The 6478-nt window shown below is 39.7% G+C and overlaps 1 protein-coding gene across 3 annotated transcripts in view; it reads left to right on the top strand.

Annotated features, from left to right (window-relative positions):
* LOC140950158 (major facilitator superfamily domain-containing protein 6-like) overlaps positions 1-6478 on the top strand; it is a 60715-nt gene that overhangs the window by 22266 nt on the left and 31971 nt on the right. The window contains exon 1 of one of the 3 annotated variants that reach the window (XM_073399350.1): positions 944-1174. The exons of the other annotated variants lie outside the window; for them this stretch is intronic. The gene's annotated coding sequence lies outside the window, so the exon portion shown is untranslated. Of the gene's footprint in view, positions 1-943; positions 1175-6478 lie in introns of those variants that run through there. 3 annotated transcript variants of the gene reach the window in all.

Below are 6478 nucleotides of genomic sequence, written 5' to 3'. Positions count from 1 at the left end.
GGCAAACCTCTTGAATTGAGTGTTTATTCTGTTAAGTATCTCGTGCAAAATGCATGGAAGTCGCTCTACTTCACGTGACGAGAGAAAAACACAAAACCTATCGCTAATACTGTCAGCAATATGCCGTTAATGAAAATCCTTAAGTAAAAAGCTTACATAAAAAATCACCGCGAGCGCCCATTGTTGAATTGTTGTGTGGGATAAATCGAGAAATTGCCCTATGTTTTCCAGCGAGAGGCTTATGTATAAAACGAATGACAGTTTAAATCAAATTAGAAAAAAAATATTTGAAATGAGCTAATAAAGTCAAGTGAAGGATATTTGGAACATAAAAATATAGGATATGTAAAATATGATTAAATCTTCGCCCACCGCCGCCGAATAAATACATAAATAGCAAAATAAAAAGCTTAGAATATGCACACTGCATCCCGTCTCTGATTCGAATAAAGCGAGAAACTCTAAACAATGCCATGATTTTAAAAATATTAGGTATAAGCCCTAGGATAAACAAGAGTAGTAAAACTAATGTAGTTAAACTAGAATAAAATATAAACTATAGTATATAAGTATTCCACAGCACCACACAAAAAAATCCACGTTAAGAAATAATTCTGTTAATGTTACCCCTGTAGTTAGCCCGAGACTGGCCTGATGTAATAGTGACGAGAGGTACCTCAAGATATAGTTAAGGACGCTTTTGGCAGTTCCTGGAACTGTGATTGTCACCCCCTCTGAAGAGTTTTTGCTTGGTTTTGGTTTGGTTTGGTACCTTGATAATGATATTGGAAGCCCTGTACAGAATGACAGTCAAACCTCTATTAAAGCAGGCCGTGTGTGGAGGGAACACTTATCAATCCCCTCGGAATTTGCTTCCCATGTTTATTCAGCGGTCATCTCTATTAGGCGGGCGTGGTCACCCTCGGAATTTGCTTCCCATGTTTACTCAGCGGTCATCTCTATTAGGCGGGCGTGGTCACCCTCTTGGCTTCTCATTTGGTTAATTTCAATGTATTTCCCCTCGATCTATTATAGCGTCACCTGTTACAACCCCGAACAGTGCGATGTTTTGACACGAAGGAAACGAACAGAACCATACCATCTTCTGCTAACAGCTCATAAAACATTTTGTCGTCGTGAACGAATGCTGGCTATGTTGGGCTGACATGCTAAGGTGGGTCCAACTCTGTCGGTACCGGACCATAGCCAACGTGCGCATGTTAATTGTTTTGACTAGCTTGCATCAAAAGAGAATGAGCTCTCTTGCATGCGTTTCTTCAACTCACAACGAATCTCAAGGCCAAACATAACTAGTTTCCCTTCAGTTCATCGTCTTCTTAAGAAATACTATGAGTTTTGAATCAGTCAACAAGTTGTGGTCAGATTGTTGGAACAAACGTCAATAGTTGATACCAAAATTTTAGGACATCTGGTCAAGCGGTGGCCTAGCTATTCTCGTTCGATGCGAGTCTAGGCTGCGTTCATCTCGCGGTTGAGTCAGGGAGTTGTTTCGTGCACTGTCAATTCGCCTATATCGATCGTAGAGCACGTTTTCAGTCTCAGGAGTAAACCTATGCACTAACAGAATGATTTTGAAATATTGCTCAAATTTAAGCTCTTTATCCACGAATTGACACAAATTTATCGGAAGTTCTCTAGTTTATGATGTACACAAGTTTATTGAATGTTCTGTAGTTTATGATCTATGCTAAATATTGTTTCACATCTCATTGAGCGAGACTTGGGTATTCTCATTGTTGATAAAAGCGTGACCCGACCACATCTCTTCTTGATAGAACGCAGGTAAATCAGATCAATGTCTCAAAAGGCGATTAACAAAGCTTTGCAAAGGAGGTATAAAGATGACGTCGGAGTAATGGACGGGAAATTTATACACGGTTGGTAAACGTGACTATGTTCCTGGGTGAAAAAAAAATTAACCCCCTTCTCGAGTGCTTTTTTTTTTAGGAGAGTTCAACCAAGATACGTCAAGCAATCGCGAGTTGTTCACGTGTTTGAATACGTGCTTGTGTTGTCTATTGGCACGTAGAAACTTTATTTTACACGTACCGGTCAAGCTCCACATTTTAAGACCCTAAATTACCAGCTGACTACTTTTTCTTTTGGAATTTTTATCTTTCCCGCTAGTTTACGGTCAATTTTTCTGGTTCTATAACAGTTACAGTTTCCTTCGATTTTAGTTTTTAACTTGAGTAAGTAAGCGAAATAAGAAACTTTTAAAAGGTTTAATATCCACCGCTCATTGCACCATCCTTCTCTGAAAGAAATCAACGTTGTTGCTCCTAAGTTCAAGATGGACTCTTGTAACACGGTTCTAACTCAGTTTGAGTCTGTGGACGAAATCCTATGGTGTGACCATTCAAATGAACTATCTGTGTTAATACTGAATTTCACCATGTACTATTTGTTCTTCGGCGCTTTGCAAAGTGAAATTGGTAAATTTTGGTGAATTTTGACTTAGCCACTTTTGGAAGTGAAAGGGATCTAAACTACAAAATTACAGCCCATTACGTCTCGTTTCGGGCAGCTAACATGGGCCCACCGCTGTTACTCGTCCCGGCTTGATCCCACAGAACAAAAGGCTTTTCTACGTCTATTTTAAGGACAGCTATAAAATGTGGGTACTTGTCTCTTAGTTTACTTTTGGTGTCAGTATTGAGGAAATTTAGGCACAACAGCTTTAGTTTGAAATGGTGACTATCAAAACGATACGGTATATACATACTCTTTCAAAAATCGAGTCGAGTTAATCAGTTAATATATTAAAATTGATGACGGTAAATGCTTGCGAGCTTTGGGTGGCTATGGTAGTACGTATGATCAGCTGTAAGCAGGATTATAAGCGTGTTCCTCCACGTGCATCAGAAGCTTTCGCGGTCTTGTCCATTGATTGTTAACCATGCAACATATTAATTTTATACCGCAATATTTGCAATTACTGAGAGAATGGCCGTTGTTTAGGTTCTTGATTGGCTGATGAGGAGGAAAAAACGGTTAGTTCATACCTTGGTTTTCCGCTCATGCTATTTACGCCCCACTGAAATGTGTATCACACACACGAGAGTCTACGTTGAAGATATAAACCTCACCACAATGAGTGGACTGATTTGTAGTCTGACACAATCGAACTTTGTACCAAATTGTTCTTAAAAGTAAATCTGGCAGCTGACGGCCATTAAAATTGACAAAAAATAAATAAAAATGATACAAGTGCAATTACAAACTGTACCACTGCAACATAAGACGCTGAAATTGAACAAAAAGCTGGCATTGATTCCACTTAACTCACCTCTACCTCATTAGAAAAATTAGTAAATAAAAATAAGTGAATAAATAAACATAGTTGCCGAAAAAAGCCCTGTTGAAATATGTTTATGTTGGAGAAAAGACTGAAATGTTGACAATGCAGATGATTGACTTCTCCGACTGTGTTTTAGGAAGTCGTGTGCGAGGTACACATACGATATAATTTATGTTACAGCGCCGCGCGGTACTTTGAAGAAAGTCAAGCACTGGCTTGCCAGATCTTGCATATTCAAGACCTGGCCTGCATATCATTTTGTTTTTTTCTTTCAGACTCGTCGCGGCGCGAATATACATGCTATGTTATGTTCTGTTCTATATATCGCCTATTCCTAGGAGATAACAGTTGCCGGGGGTTGTTTTTTCTTTCAGACATGTCGCGGCGCAAATATACATGCTAAGTTATGATCAAACAAATGACGGAAAAACTTAACTTTCCTAGGAGATAATGTTTGCCGGGGTATAAGTTCTTCGTGCTCAGTTGTGTGTACAGTCACCAAAAACTAACCAAAGCAAAACAAACTAAGAAAAATACGGATAAGGAAGAATGTATTTAGCTGGCATTTGCACTGCAAGGGGGAGTGTCAGACCCATTCCGTCTTCGAAATGTATGTCTCCAACCGGAGAAATTGTTTGGAATTGAAATGAGAATCACCAAAGAGTCGCTTACAACGCGTTGCACCTTGTCTTACAACCATGGGTCTTGAAAATTTCCGCTCACACAAAAGACGAACGTTTCGAAGTAGGGTACTCAAGTATTATGTCAAATGTATTGCGCATGTCACAACCACAAGAGTCAGTGTAGAAAGTTGTGTGTGACGGCACGGAAGAGTGGAAAGTTTTGCATAAGTACGACCAAACGTAGAAAAAACTCCTAGACCACCCCTGAATTGTATATTTTGGTTCTCAAATATAAACGGAAAAATTTAAGACTGTTCTTCTGTTCGCCATTAAACTGAGAATTTCTTTAATGAAAACGCACGTTTCGCTCGCAGTGATATAGATATACACTCTGTAAGGGTCTTAGCTGAGTAAAATAGCGCTTTTTGTGTGGTATCCTATCGTTTATGTACCTCTTAAGCCATCAATAAGGGGCAAAGTACACGTATTCTCTTAAAGCCAAAAGTAGAGTCTGAAATGAAGGCATTGAAAAGCTCTTATTGGATTTGACAATGACCACTTTGGAGTTTGGCCCAGATATCGCAGATAACATTTGGCCGCGTCCTTGTTAGATGAGTGGTACTCTGTCAGCAAGCATTGAAGATACCTACAATTTGTCTCTTCGTCATGAAGTATTTGATAAATTTATAAATAAACAGATGACCCATTCAGTAGCTTCGGTTTTTGTCGGCTTTCCTGTCTGCGTGTAATTATAAGTGCTTTCTTCTTTTTACGTCACCTCTGACGTAATAGTAATCTGTCAAATCGATCCACATGCAAGCAAGGAATGGTTAACGCAGTGAAGTAATATTTAAGTGAAAGTTATTTACAACGACGCTTTTACGTCTTGAACGTCATGGAAAACATTCAGTAAAAATGTGATGGTTGGAGGAGAAGTTTGTTAAAACCGGGCTAGGATCAACCATTAGGTTTCAAACCGACCTTTAGACCAATTTGAGCTAGAAACCGACGCTCCACGTGCCTCTCAGATACACTCTTTAAAAACCCTTAAGAATCATAACAAATGAAAAGTACCTGGAAGTTTCACTTAAAAGTCACAATTTGTCGCACGAGCATGGAAACATTACATAATTTATGGACCTCTCCTTTACTACATAGTTTCACGAACGGCTTTTTGTTCAAACCGCTGTTCCGTGGGTGGTATTTTGGAGATGATGACGTCTGTTCAAACTCTTACTTGCTTCTGGGTTTGATGAAGTCCTCCGTAAATTACCTTAAAGCTGCAAGTAAACCGACAGCTAAAAATAAAGCAAAGTTAAAACTTGATGCCTTCTGGTAAATTCTAAGAGTACGTATTACCCGTTCAGGATTGAATCCCTTTTTTCGTTATTCTGATTGGGGGCCTGTTCCTCGAAAGGCCCGGTAGCTTTTCGGGCTCGATGGCAAATTTTAAAGTCAAACCCTGTTGAAAAGTAGCACACTTCCTAGTTCACAAACCAGTCAATTTTGTATCGTTAATTGTTACTTTCATTGTATCATTTTCAAGATTACTGAAACTTTTGTCTTGAATGCAAACACTGCCAGCATAAGCTGGGCCCGAAAAGTTACCAGGACATTCGAGGAACGGGCCCCTGAAGAACCGGGCGTAAAACGTTAATGCTTATCAGTAAGCAAGAGATAAATTCAAGCAATATTGACGACAATAACGACACTAACCACCATTGGGACGAGAAAGTGCAGTTTTTCTTAGAAAAAAGTTTGTCTGCACTATACCTCGTTAGTTTGCGGCACGTGCTGCATCACGCTCATAAGAAAGAATTTTGTAGTAAATGCGGTCGTAGTCACGTTTTTAAATGTCTTTGTACATATGACCTCCGAAGGTACTTGTGAGACCTTGGAAAGAGGGACCCCGATATAAAAGCTGCTTATCAAAAGTAACGACGGCTTAGCGGAAGTTGTTTGTTTCCCTTTTTTTTTTTCTTTTTACAGTCAACTCTCTCGAGTTAGAGTCCTCATTACCGAGAGTCCGTAATAGCGGGAGTTAAAAAAAAACCACTTTATTTGAGTGTCAATGGATTAAGCACGAAAGTAGTAATTGGGGACACTATCTTTACTATTTTTTGCGGAGACGGGACCGCCATTTTACGTGGTCATCCGAGTTACGCGAAGGTCCAGCCGCTTGCATTACAGATGGAGTACCTTCATTTCTCAGTTATTTTAAGACCCTGAGTATTGGTCCGGCCCCGGGAATCGAACCCACGACCTCCCGCTCTGCAGTAAAGCGCTCTGCCGACTGAGCTAATAGTGCCACCGTTTCTTTCAAGCAATAGTCTGTAATTTTATTTTTGCCTGGGATTTACCTGCTATCCGTATTGTCGGCGTGTCCGTAAGGCGAGAGTTGGCTGTAATTACTTCCATCTAGTACTGAAATCGCATTTTGATTGATCGCCACAATTAAAGGAGGTGTGCTACGAAATTTATCAAAATTCAAACAGTGGGTACTGCCATCAAACCAAGTGAAACATAAAACTAG

The sequence above is a fragment of the Porites lutea genome, chromosome 10 (assembly GCF_958299795.1).
Source record: "Porites lutea chromosome 10, jaPorLute2.1, whole genome shotgun sequence".
Classification (NCBI taxonomy): Eukaryota; Metazoa; Cnidaria; class Anthozoa; order Scleractinia; family Poritidae; genus Porites; species Porites lutea.
This window is presented reverse-complemented; position numbering and strand designations above follow the sequence as displayed.